The sequence below is a fragment of the Mustelus asterias genome, chromosome 3 (assembly GCF_964213995.1).
Source record: "Mustelus asterias chromosome 3, sMusAst1.hap1.1, whole genome shotgun sequence".
Taxonomy (NCBI): Eukaryota; Metazoa; Chordata; class Chondrichthyes; order Carcharhiniformes; family Triakidae; genus Mustelus; species Mustelus asterias.
This window is the reverse complement of record NC_135803.1, coordinates 157,325,324-157,339,736: the sequence shown is the minus strand read 5'-3', so window position 1 is coordinate 157,339,736 and position 14,413 is coordinate 157,325,324. Positions and strand designations below refer to the sequence as shown.

At 54.7% G+C, this 14,413-nt stretch overlaps 1 protein-coding gene across 3 annotated transcripts in view; it reads right to left on the bottom strand.

Annotated features, from left to right (window-relative positions):
* Nucleotides 1-8,497, bottom strand: part of lamb2l (laminin, beta 2-like) — a 195,898-nt gene extending 187,401 nt beyond the window's left edge. Inside the window, exon 1 of one of the 3 annotated variants that reach the window (XM_078210012.1) lies at nucleotides 8,459-8,497. The gene's annotated coding sequence lies outside the window, so the exon portion shown is untranslated. Of the gene's footprint in view, nucleotides 1-7,768; nucleotides 8,021-8,449 lie in introns of those variants that run through there. The other 2 variants (XM_078210011.1, XM_078210010.1) reach the window with 2 other exon arrangements.
* Between the last annotated feature and the right edge of the window lie 5,916 nt (nucleotides 8,498-14,413).

Below are 14,413 nucleotides of genomic sequence, written 5' to 3'. Positions count from 1 at the left end.
CTGGCTGACCGGGCCTGGCTGACCGGGCCTGACTAACCGGGCCTGGCTGACCGGGCCTGGCTGACCGGGCCTGGCTGACCGGGCCTGGCTGACCGGGCCTGGCTGACCGGGCCTGGCTGACTGGGCCTGGTTGGTCGGGCCTGACTAACCGGGCCTGACGAACCGGACCTAGCTAACCGGGCCTGACTAACCGGGCCTGGCTAACCGGGCCTGGCTAACCAGGCTTGGCTAACCGGGCCTGGCTGACTGGGCTGGTTAACCAGGCCTGACTAACGGAGCCTGACTAACTGAGCCTGGTCCCCAGTCGATGTGACAATCTTTAAGATAATTCTGTCTGTGGAGGATGATCTGCATCCTGCTGTGTTCTGAGCAGTGTCAGATACTGAGTGACCTGCCCCAGCGTGGATGAGTTTGTCTGGTCTCTTTCCCTCTCTGACCTTCAGTCTTGTGCTCCCTAACAGCCACACACCTCATCACAAAAGGAAGGGGTCTTTCAGCTGCTCCAGCATAGAAATCATAGAAACCCTACAGTGCAGAAGGAGGCCATTCGGCCCATCGAGTCTGCATCGACCACGATCCCACAAATTTTACCCACTAATCCCTCTAACCTACGCATCTCAGGACTCTAAGGGGCAATTTTTAACCTGGCCAATCAACCTAACCCGCACATCTTTGGACTGTGGGAGGGCACCGGAGCACCCGGAGGAAACCCACGCAGACACGAGGAGAATGTGCAAACTCCACACAGACAGTGACCCGAGCCGGGAATCGAACCCAGGACCCTGGAGCTGTGAAGCAGCAGTGCTAACCACTGTGCTACCGAGCCGCCCACTGTGCTACCGTGCCACATGTTAGATCACAGCTGATCTGAACCTCAACTATTCCCACCTTTGCTCCCTCGATACCCTAAAAGAAAGCTATCGATCTCACTATAAAACTCCAATTGTCCCTCAGTACTCACAACTTTCTGGGGAGATGCTTCCATGTTTCCACTGGCCTTCGTGTGCAGCTCTTTGTCGGTGGCAGAACATATTGAGGGAGTAGGTAGCAAAGCAGGTGTGGTCTTGGGCTTTCGAAGTGGAAGTATTGAGAACAGGGAACTGATGCTGAACCTTTACAAAGCTCGGGATAGGTCACAACTGGAGAATTGTGTCCAGTTCTGGTCACCACACTTTAGGAAGGATGTGAGGGTCATTGAGAGAGCGGGGAGGGAGATTTACCAGATTGGTTCCAGCAATGAGGGGTTTTAGTTCCGAGGTTGGGTTGGAGAAGCTGGGGTTGTTCTCCTTGAGTGAAGGAGATTGAGGGGAGATTCGATCGAGGTGAACTCGATTGTGATAGGGTTAAATCAGACAGAGAAAGAAAAGCCGTTCAAATTAGTTGACCGTACAGAGACTGGGGGACATGGATTTAGGGTTTTGGGTAATAAATGCAGAGGAGTGTGAGGAAGAACGTTTTTTACACCGAGAGGGGTAATGATATGAAAGCCACCCGCCACCTGGGTGAAGGATTCAGAGGGTACCAACATCTTCAGAAGCAAATTGGATGAGCACGAGATGAAAATACACTTCCAGGGGGATCGAGTAGGAAGTGGGACTGACTGGATTGCTCCACAGTGACAGAAGTTGGTCGATGGGTGGAATGGCCTCCTGTGTTACATGGCTTTATAACTCTACCTGCTCCCGAACATCAGGCTGGAACAGACCAGCTGGAATTTGAAGGTTCTGGGTGTTCACATCAGAGGAAATAGTTTCTCTCGATCAACTCTTTCAAATCCCTTAATCCTTTTAAACACCTCAATTAGTTCCCTCTGTGACCTACTAAATCCAAAGGAATACAAGCCCGTCTAGCCACCCTGTGCTCATTGTTTAACCTTTCCAGAAACACTATCATTCTCGTTAATATCCACGGCTCCCTAAAAAGAGTAAGTTGGCGTCCATGTGCTTTGCCGCACACACAAGAAATTCACATCAACAAAATCCACACTCATGGAATCGCAGCTGACAGCAGAGGAGCGAGAAGGTGATAGAATCACACTCTAGTGGGCTCTGTGAGCTGCATTAACATCCAGTGGGCAACTCATATCTTCCTGTGTCTCTAGGTTCAGGGATTGGAAGTCACACTAATGGTTTCTCTAAGTTAAACAAGTCTTTGTGACAGACACACTCCATTGCTCCATGTCTCCAAATGGGGAGAGATTTCGGGGTGCTCCAATGCAGAGGGATCTGGGTGTCCTCGTCCGTGAGTCACAGAAAACTAGCATGCAGGTACAGCAGATATTAATGAAAGCAAATGGAATGTTGGCATTTATAGCTAAATGGAATATAAAGGGAAGGAAGTATTGTTACAACTATACAAGGCATTGGTGAGGCTGCATCTGGAGTACTGTGCAGTTTTGGTCCCCTTATTTGAGGAAAGATGTAGTGGCATTGGAGGCAGTTCAGAGGAGGTTCACTAGATTGATTCCAGAGATGAGGGGTTTGTCGTATGAAGAGAGATTGAACAGTTTAGGCCGATACTCTCTGGAATTTAGAAGAATGAGGGGAGATCAAATTGAAGTATACAAGATGATAAAAGGTCTGGATAAAGTAGATGTGGAGCGGATGCTTCCTCTTGTGGGGCATTCTAGGACGAGAGGTCATAGTCTTAACATAAGGGGTCGCAAATTTAAAACAGTTGAGAAGAAACAGTCTGGTAAACCTTCACTGCAGTCCCTCTAGAGCAAGAACATCCTTCCTCTGATAAGGAGACGAAAACTGCACACAATATTTCAGGTATGGCCTCACCAAGGCCCTGTATAATTGCAGCAAGATACCCCTGCTCATGGACTCAAATCCTCTTGCTAGGATAGTGCGGTTGACGGAGGGGAACCGGTGGATGCGGTGTTTTTGGATTTCCAAAAGGCATTTGATAAGGTGCCTCACAAAAGGTTGCTGAAGAAGATTGGGTCACACGGAGTTGGGGGTAGGGTGTTAGCGTGGATTGGGGATTGGCTATCCGACAGGAAGCAGAGAGTCGGAATAAATGGGTGCTTTTCTGGTTGGCAGATGGTAACTAGTGGCGTGCCGCAGGGATCGGTACTGGGGCCTCAACTATTTACCATTTATATAGACGATCTGGAGGAGGGGACTGAGTGTAGGGTAACAAAGTTTGCAGATGACACAAAGATAAGTGGAAAAGTGAATCGTGTAGAGGGCGTAGAAGGTCTGCAGAGAGATTTGGACAGGCTGAGTGAGTGGGCGAGGATCTGGCAGATGGAGTATAATGTTAACAAATGCAAGGTTATTCGCTTTGGAGGAAATAATAGCAAATTGGATTATTATCTAAATGGAAAGAAATTACAACATGCTGCTGTGCAGAGGGACCTGGGGGTCCTTGTGCATGAGACACAAAAACCCAGTCTGCAGGTGCAACAGGTGATCAAAAAGGCAAATGGGATGTTGGCCTATATCGCAAGGGGGATAGAATATAAAAGCAGAGATGTCTTGCTGCATCTGTACAGGGCATTGGTGAGGCCGCAGCTGGAATACTGTGTGCAGTATTGGTCCCCTTATTTGCGGAAGGATATATTGGCCTTGGAGGGAGTGCAGAGAAGGTTCACCAGGTTGATACCGGAGATGAGGGGTGTTGATTATGAGGAGAGACTGAGCAGATTGGGTTTGTATTGGTTGGAATTTAGAAGGCTGAGGGGGGATCTGATAGAGACCAATAAGATAATGAAGGGGCTGGATAGGGTAGAGGTGGAGAGATTCTTTCCACTTAGAAAGGAAACTAGAACGAGAGGAAGGGGGGACAGTTTAGGACAGAGTTGAGGAGGAACTTCTTCTCTCAGAGGGTGGTGAATCTCTGGAATTCTCTGCCCACTGAAGTGGTGGAGGCTACCTCGTTGAATATGTTTAAATCACGGATAGATGGATTCCTGATCGGTAAGGGAATTAGGGGTTATAGGGATCAGGCGGGTAAGTGGAACTGATCCACTTCAGATCAGCCATGATCTTATTGAATGGTGGGGCAGGCTCGAGGGGCTAGATGGCCTACTCCTGCTCCTATTTCTTATGTTCTTATGAAGACCAAGGTACCATTTACCTTTTTCACCGCCTGCTGCATCTGTCTAACTCCTCCTCAAATTTACTCTCTGCACTTTGTGGTAGCAAATTCCACAGATTCACAATCCTTTGGGAGAAATTGGGGACACTTTTTCTTGCATCTAGCCTGACCTGTCCTGTTAGAATTTTATAGGTTTCTGTGAGATACCCCTTCATTCTTCTAATCCTCCATCCTCTTAATCCATCCGGGAGCTGTAAGGAATAATAACTCTGTTCTCCATTGGAATGGTTGCATCATTAGCAGATCAGATAGTTTCCCTATGGGCCAAATGCGGGCAATTGGGTCTAGCTTAGGGGTTTTAAAAAAAAGGGTGGCATGGACAGGTTGGGCTGAAGGGCCTGTTTCCGTGCTGTAAACCTCTATGACTCTATGATTCTATAATGGCGGAGCAGGCTCAAAGGGCTGAATGGCCTCCTCCTGTCCCTGGTTTCTGTTTCTGTACTGAGGTGTGGACACTGGGTGGGAAGTGATTGGAATCGGGAGCTGACAGCACATTGCCGCTCTGTGTTTAATCTGACAATGGGGGGGGTCAGCACCCTGTCCCCCCCCCCCCCCCCCAGCCCCCCCAGGCTGCCCCCCGCCCCCCCCCCCCCCCCCGACCCCCCGCAGTGAGATAGCCAGTCACACATCCCCACTGAGTGTGGGCCCCGGGAAGGGTCTGCCAGTCCCTGTCCCGGAGATTCGGAGCTGCCTCTTGGGTGGGAGCGGCTGCAGTGAGTGGGGAAAGTCCGGCAGCTGCAACTGTCCAAAGTCTGGCAAAGCTCTTGCTCCATTTAATTCTCCAGACACCGGGAAGCCAGAACCAAACTCACCCCCCACTCTGCCCCCCCCCCCGGAATTTGCCCCCCTTGACTCTGCCCCCCCCCAACTCTGCCCCCCCAACTCTCCCCCCTGACTCTACTCCCCCCCGACTCTCCCCCCCGACTCTGCCCCCCACTGACTCTGACCCCCCCTGACCCTGTCCCCCCCCGACCCTGTCCCCCCCCGACCCTGTCCCCCCCCGACCCTGTCCCCCCCCGACCCTGTCCCCCCCTGACCCTGTCCCCCCCCGACCCTGTCCCCCCCCGACCCTGTCCCCCCCCGACCCTGTCCCCCCCGACCCTGTCCCCCCCCGACCCTGTCCCCCCCGACCCTGTCCCCCCCCGACCCTGTCCCCCCCCGACCCTGTCCCCCCCCGACCCTGTCCCACCCCGACCCTGTCCCACCCCGACCCTGTCCCACCCCGACCCTGTCCCCCCCCGACCATGTCCCCCCCCGACCCTGTCCCCCCCCGACCCTGTCCCCCCCCGACCCTGTCCCCCTCGACCCTGTCCCCCCCCGACCCTGTCCCCCCCGACCCTGTCCCCCCCCGACCCTGTCCCCCCCCGACCCTGTCCCCCCCCGACCCTGTCCCCCCCCGACCCTGTCCCCCCCCGACCCTGTCCCCCCCCGACCCTGTCCCCCCCCGACCCTGTCCCCCCCCGACCCTGTCCCCCCCCGACTCTGTCCCCCCCCGACTCTGTCCCCCCCCGACTCTGTCCCCCCCCGACTCTGTCCCCCCCCGACTCTGTCCCCCCCCGACTCTGTCCCCCCCCGACTCTGTCTCCCCTGACTCTGTCTCCCCTGACTCTGTCTCCCCTGACCCTGTCCCCCTGACTCTGCCCCCCCCGACTCTGCCCCCCTGAGAGTTCAAACCAGCACACTGGGCACCAGCGCACTGGGCACCAGCGCACTGGACACCAGCGCACTGGACACCAGCGCACTGCAAACCAGCAAACTGGGCACCAACACACTGGACACCAACACACTGGGCACCAACACACTGGAAACCAGCACACTGGAAACCAGCACACTGGAAACCAGCACACTGGGCACCAGCACACTGGGCACCAGCACACTGGGCACCAGCACACTGGGCACCAGCACACTGGAAACCAGCACACTGGAAACCAGCGCACTGGGCACCAGCGCACTGGGCACCAGCACACTAGGCACCAGCGCACTGGGCACCAGCGCACTGGGCACCAGCGCACTGGAACCCAGTGCACTGGGCACTAGCACACTGGGCACCAGCGCACTGGGCACCAGCACACTGGGCACCAGCACACTGGAAACCAGCACACTGGAAACCAGCACACTGGAAACCAGCACACTGGAAACCAGCACACTGGGCACCTGCACACTGGGCACCAGCACACTGGAAACCAGCACACTGGAAACCAGCACACTGGAAACCAGCACACTGGGCACCAACACACTGGGCACCACCACACTGGAAACCAGCACACTGGGCATCAGCACACTGGAAACCAGCGCACTGGGCACCAGCGCACTGGGCACCAGCACACTGGAAACCAGCACACTGGACACCAGCACACTGGACACCAGCACACTGGACACCAGCACACTGGACACCAGCACACTGGACACCAGCGCACTGGACACCAGCGCACTGGACACCAGCGCACTGGGCACCAGCGCACTGGGCACCAGCGCACTGGGCACCAGCGCACTGGGCACCAGCGCACTGGGCACCAGCGCACTGGACAACAGCGCACTGGACACCAGCGCGCTGGAAACCAGCACACTGAGCACCAGCACACTGGGCACCAGATCACTGGGCACCAGAACACTGGGCACCAGCACACTGGGCACCAGCACACTGGGCACCAGCACACTGGGCACCAGCGCACTGGAAACCAGCGCACTGGAAACCAGCGCACTGGAAACCAGCGCACTGGAAACCAGCGCACTGGAAACCAGCGCACTGGGCACCAGAACACTGGGCACCAGCACACTGGGCACCATCACACTGGGCACCATCACACTGGGCACCATCACACTGGGCACCATCACACTGGGCACCATCACACTGGAAACCAGCACACTGGAAACCAGCACACTGAAAACCAGCACACTGAAAACCAGCACACTGGAAACCAGCACACTGGAAACCAGCACACTGGAAACCAGCACACTGGGCACCAGCACACTGGGCACCAGCACACTGGGCACCAGCACACTGGAAACCAGCACACTGGAAACCAGCACACTGGAAACCAGCACACTGGAGACCAGCACACTGGAGACCAGCACACTGGAGACCAGCACACTGGAGACCAGCACACTGGAGACCAGCACACTGGAGACCAGCACACTGGAGACCAGCACACTGGAGACCAGCACACTGTGCACCAGCACACTGGGCACCAGCACACTGGGCACCAACACACTGGGCACCAACACACTGGGCACCAACACACTGGAAACCAGCACACTGGAAACCAGCACACTGGAAACCAGCACACTGGAAACCAGCACACTGGAAACCAGCACACTGGGCACCAGCACACTGGGCACCAGCGCACTGGACACCAACGCACTGGACACCAGCGCACTGGACACCAGCGCACTGGACACCAGCGCACTGGACACCAGCACACTGGACACCAACGCACTGGAAACCAGCACACTGGACACCAGCACACTGGGCACCAGCACACTGGAAACCAGCACACTGGACACCAGCACACTGGACACCAGCACACTGGACACCAGCACACTGGGCACCAGCACACTGGACACCAGCACACTGGGCACCAGCACACTGGGCACCAGCACCGAGCCACTGCTCTCTCAACACCTTGTGACAACCTGCAACAGACTTTAAAACCGAACCCACCTTCTCAACAAGTTGGTTAGATGGATGAAACCGTTGCTGATATCTTCAGAAAGCTCCTGCTCTCTCTCTCTCCTGAATAAAGATGATTTATATTCACAGGTTCAAATCACACACAACTAAGTCCCAAATCCATGGAGGAAGCTGTCGCAGCACCTGACTCACTGCACTCAGGCTCTGCTCTCTGCTGGAGGAAAGGCTGAGAGATTTGCCCAATCTGTCACATTCGCGGCTAAGCCCAGCCCCCGGACTGCAGGCAGGTAAAAGGTGTTGCAGTTGGTGCCGGCAGCTGGGACTGAGAGAGAGAGAGAGAAGCAGCTCCTGTGGAGATGGCAGAGAGCCTCCTGCTGGATACCCAGACTGGCACAAATATCCCCAGCTGGGAGGCCTTCCACTGCCGAATAGCTGCCAGTCTACCCCCACCCGCCCCGCACCTCTGGGAGACAGAGGCAGGGAGAGACTGGCGGGATAGTCAGGGTGGGAAAGCTCAAATCAAACCCCTGGCAACATGGGACAGAATAAATCCTGACAATTTCTGATAGAAAATAAAACAGCAGCAGGGAGATTGGAACATTGCAACAAGACAAAAGGACTGTTTAAAATAACAGTTAAAGGAATGGGAGATGCGAGAAGCAGATTATAAAGTTACAGATACATTTTCTTCAAGTAACATTAGATTTTTACCGGATTAACTTTGAGATTTCAGTTCAGGTAAACCCCGTCCAAAGTTACTCATTCCCCTGCAAGCTCTGATGTGTGAAAGTCGAGGGGATATTAGCCTCGAACAAAAACCAAACCAGAAATAGCCAATCCCAGAATGGGAGTTATTTTTTTCGAACGGCTGGTGCCGAACAATTGAAATGTTAATTTGCCCAGTCTCCCTCTGAAAGGCAGCCTGGTTGCTAAGGAGCTGGAATGTAACCGCGATTCTCCCCTCTCTCACATCCACTCACACCTACTCCACTGACCCTCCTCACCCACTTCTGCCAGCTTCTGGAGTCGGGCAGGTCCCCTTCTATCCCGCGGAATCCGCCTGCCACAACTTGCAAAACTTCAAATCAAACTCAGCACCTTTCCCAGAATGGGAGCAGGGATGATTCAGTGATTGTGGGAAGATTGGAGATCCTCAGAGCAGGGAATGTCCAAGGGAACCCTCAGGGACACTGGGCACTCAGGGACCCGGGACAGTCAGGAACCCGGAACACTCAGGAACCCAGGGATAATCAGGAACCCAGGGACAATCAGGAACCCAGGGGCACTCAGGAACCCAGGGGCACTCAGGAACCCAGGGGCACTCAGGAACCCAGGGGCACTCAGGAACCCAGGGACACTCAGGAACCCAGGGGCACTCAGGAACCCAGGGGCACTCAGGAACCCAGGGACACTCAGGAACCCAGGGACACTCAGGAACCCGGGACACTCAGGAACCCGGGACACTCAGGAACCCGGGGCACTCAGGAACCCGGGGCACTCAGGAACCCGGGGCACTCAGGAACCCGGGGCACTCAGGAACCCGGGACACTCAGGAACCCGGGACACTCAGGAACCCGGGACACTCAGGAACCCGGGACACTCAGGAACCCGGGACACTCAGGAACCCGGGACACTCAGGAACCCGGGACACTCAGGAACCCGGGACACTCAGGAACCCGGGACACTCAGGAACCCGGGGCACTCAGGAACCCGGGGCACTCAGGAACCCGGGGCACTCAGGAACCCTGGGGCACTCAGGAACCCTGGGGCACTCAGGAACCCAGGGGCACTCAGGAACCCAGGGGCACTCAGGAACCCAGGGGCACTCAGGAACCCAGGGGCACTCAGGAACCCAGGGGCACTCAGGAACCCAGGGGCACTCGGGAACCCAGGGGCACTCAGGAACCCAGGAGCACTCAGGAACCCAGGGGCACTCAGGAACCCAGGGGCACTCAGGAACCCAGGGGCACTCAGGAACCCAGGGGCACTCAGGAACCCAGGGGCACTCAGGAACCCAGGGGCACTCAGGAACCCAGGGGCACTCAGGAACCGGGACACTCAGGAACCCAGGGATAGTCCGGAACCCTGGACACTCACGAACCTGGGACATTCAGGAACCGAGGGATACACAGGAACCCGGGCCACTCAGGAATCCAGGGACACTCAGGAACCCGGGACATTCAGGAACCAGGGACACTCAGGAACCCAGGGACACCCAGGAACCCAAGGACACTCAGGAACCCACGGACACTCAGGAACCAAGGGACACTCAGGAACCAGAGGTAGCGGTACATATTGGTACCGCTGATGTGGGAAGGAAGGGGGAAGGGGTCATGAAAAGAGAGTCTAGGGAACTAGGGAGACAGCTGAGAAGGAGGAAAGCAAAGGTAGTAATCTCAGGATTGCTTCCTGTGCCACGGGAAGGTGAGGGCAGGAATGGAGTGAGGTGGAGGATGAATGTGTGGCTGAGGGACTGGTGCAGGGGGCAGGGATTCAGGTTCCTGGACCATTGGAACCTCTTTAGGGGCAGGTGTGACCTGTACACAAAAAACGGGTGGCACTTGAATCCCAGGGGCACCAATATCCTGGCGGGAAGGTTGGCTAAGGCTACTGGGGAGAGTTTCAACTAGATAGGTTGGGGGGAGGGGATCGAGACAAGGTGACTGGGAGCAAGGAAGTTAGCTCGCAAACAGAGAAGGGTTATAGACGGTGCAAGAGGGAGGATGGACGGGGGATAGAGAAGGAGAGAGCTCAGACCAAAGGATTGAGATGTGTTTACTTTAATGCCAGGAGTATAGTGAATAAAGGGGATGAGCTCAGAGCGTGGATCGATGCCTGGAAGTGTGATGTGGTGGCCATTACGGAGACTTGGATGTCTCAGGGACAGGACTGGATACTCCAGGTGCCGGGATTCAGATGTTTCAGGAAGGACAGGGAGGGAGGCAAGAGAGGGGGTGGAGTGGCACTGCTGATCAGGGATAGTGTCACAGCTGTAGAGAAGGTGTATGCTGTGGAGGGATTGTCCACCGAGTCTCTGTGGGTGGAAGTTCGGAGTGGGAAGGGGTCGATCACTTTGCTGGGAGTTTTCTATAGGCCGCCCAATAGTGACAGGGAGGTGGAGGAGCAGATAGGGAAACAGATCCTGGAGAGTTGCAATAATAGCAGAGTTGTTGTGATGGGAGACTTTAATTTCCCAAACATAGATTGGAATATCCCTCGGGTAAGGGGATTGGATGGGGAGGAGTTCGTTAGATGTGTTCAGGAGGGTTTCCTGACACAGCATGTAGACAAGCCTACAAGAGGAGAGGCTGTACTTGATCTGATACTGACCAATGAGCCTGGACAGGTGTCAGATCTCTCAGTGGGAGAGCATCTTGGGGATAGCGATCATAACTCTATCTCCTTTATGCTTGCATTGGAAAAAGAGAGGATCAGGCAAGCTAGGAAAGCGTTTATATGGAGTAAGGGGAAATATGAAGACATAAGGCAGCAAATTAGAGGAGTAAATTGGAAGGAGGTATTCTCGGGGAAATGTACTGAAGAGAGGTGGCAGTTTTTCAAGGAATGTCTGTCTAAAGTTCTACAGGACAACGTTCCGAGCAGACAGGGAGGAGTTGGTAGGTTGAAGGAACCGTGGTGCACGAAAGCTGTGCGGGACCTCGTCGAGAAGAAAAGGAAAGCGTACAAAAGGTTCAGAGAGCTTGGCGAAGATAGGGATCTAGATGAGTATGCGGTTTGTAGGAAGGGACTAAAGAAGGAAATTAGGAGAGCCAGAAGGGGTCACGAGAAGGCCTTGGCAGGTAGGATTAAGGAAAACCCGAAGGAGTTCTATAAATATGTGAAGAATAAAAGGTTGAGACGCGAAGGAATAGGGCCTATAAAAGGTGAAGGCGGGAAAATCTGTACAGAACCAGTAGAAATGGCAGAGGTGATTAATGAGTATTTTGCTTCCGTTTTCACAGAGGAGAAGGACCTGGGTGGATGTACTGCGGGCTTGCAGTGGACTGAAAAGATTGAGTATGTGGACTTTAAGAAAGAGGTTGTGCTGGAATCTTTGAATGGCATCAAGATAGATAAGTCGCCGGGTCCGGATGGGATGTACCCCAGGTTACTGTGGGAGGCGAGGGAAGAGATTGCAGAGCCTCTGGCGATGATCTTTGCATCATCAATGGAGATGAGAGAGGTGCCGGAGGATTGGAGGATTGCGGATTTGGTTCCTATTTTCAAGAAGGGGAATAAGGATAGCCCAGGAAATTACCGATCGGTGAGTCTAACCTCAGTGGTTGGTGAGCTGATGGAGAAGATCCTGAGGGACAAGATTTATGAGCATTTAGAGAGGTTTAGTATGCTCAAGAATACTCAGCATGGCTTTGTCAAAGGCAGATCGTACCTTACGAGCCTGGTGGAGTTCTTCGAAAATGTGACTAAACACATTGACGAAGAGAAAGTGGTAGATGTGGTTTATATGGATTTTAGCAAGGCGTTCGATAAGGTCCCCCATGCAAGGCTTTCAGAAAAAGTGAGAGGGCATGGTGATCCAAGGGGCTGCTGCCCTGTGGATCCAGAATTGGCTTGCCCAAAGGAGGCAGAGAGTGGGTATAGATGGGTCTTTTTCTAAATGGAGGTCGGTCACCAGTGGTGTGCCCCAGGGATCTGTTCTGGGACCCTTGCTGTTTGTCATTTTCATAAATGACCTGGATGAGGGAGTGGAGGGCTGGGTTGGTAAGTTTGCCAACGACACGAAGGTTGGTGGGATTGTGGATAGTCTGGAGGGATGTCAGAAGTTACAGAGGGACATAGATAGGATGCAAGACTGGGCGGACAAGTGGCAGATGGACTTCAACCCAGATAAATGAGTAGTGGTCCATTTTGACAGGTCAAATGGGATGAAGGAGTACAATATAAAGGGAAAGACTCTTAGTACTGTAGAGGATCAGAAGGACCTTGGGGCCCGGGTCCATAGGACTCTAAAATCGGCCCCACAGGTGGAAGAGGTGGTTAAGAAGGCATATGGTGTGCTGGCCTTTATCAATTGAGGGATTGAGTTTAGGAGTCCGGGGATAATGATGCAACTATATAAGACCCTCGTCAGACCCCACTTGGAATACTGTGCTCAGTTCTGGTCGCCTCATTACAGGAAGGATGTGGAAAAGATTGAAAGGGTGCAGAGGAGATTTACAAGGATGTTGCCTGGATTGAGTGGCATGCCTTATGAGGATAGGCTGAGGGAGCTCGGTCTTTTCTCCTTGGAGAGACGTAGGATGAGAGGAGACCTAATAGGGGTATATAAGATGTTGAGAGGCATAGATCGGGTGGACTCTCAGAGGCTTTTTCCCAGGGTGGAAATGGCTGCTACGAGAGGACACAGGTTTAAGGTGCTGGGGGGTAGGTACAGGGGAAATGTTAGGGGGAAGTTTTACACACAGAGGGTGGTGGGCGAGTGGAATCGGCTGCCGTCAGTGGTGGTGGAGGCAAACTCAATAGGGTCTTTTAAGAGACTCCTGGATGAGTACATGGGACTTAATAGGATGGAGGGTTATAGGTAGGCCTAAAAGGTAGGGATATGTTCGGCACAACTTGTGGGGCTGAAGGGCCTATTTTTATGCTGTAGTTTTTCTATGTTTCTATGTTTCTTTCTAACCGGGACACTCAGGAACCCAGGGACACTCAGGAACACAGGGACACTCGGGAACACAGGGACACTCGGGAACACAGGGACACTCGGGAACACAGGGACACTCAGGAACACAGGGACACTCGGGAACCGGGACACTCGGGAACCCGGGACACTCGGGAACACAGGGACACTCGGGAACACAGGGACACTCGGGAACACAGGGACACTCGGGAACCCGGGACACCCGGGAACCCGGGACACCCGGGAACACAGGGACACTCGGGAACACAGGGACACTCGGGAACACAGGGACACTCGGGAACACAGGGACACTCGGGAACACAGGGACACTCAGGAACACAGGGACACTCAGGAACACAGGGACACTCAGGAACACAGGGACACTCGGGAACCCGGGACACTCGGGAACCCGGGACACCCGGGAACCCGGGACACCCGGGAACACAGGGACACTCGGGAACACAGGGACACTCGGGAACACAGGGACACTCGGGAACACAGGGACACTCAGGAACACAGGGACACTCGGGAACCCAGGGACACTCGGGAACCCGGGACACTCGGGAACCCGGGACACCCGGGAACCCGGGACACCCGGGAACACAGGGACACTCGGGAACACAGGGACACTCGGGAACACAGGGACACTCGGGAACACAGGGACACTCGGGAACCCGGGATACCCGGGAACACAGGGACACTCGGGAACACAGGGACACTCGGGAACACAGGGACACTCGGGAACACAGGGACACTCAGGAACACAGGGACACTCAGGAACACAGGGACACTCAGTAACACAGGGACACTCAGTAACACAGGGACACTCAGTAACACAGGGACACTCAGGAACCCAGGGACACAGAGGAACCCAGGGTCACTCAGGAACCCGGGACACTCAGGAACCCGGGACACCCAGGAACCCGGGACACCCGGGAACACAGGGACACTCGGGAACACAGGGACACTCGGGAACACAGGGACACTCAGGAACCCGGGACACCCAGGAACCCGGGACACCCGGGAACACAGGGACA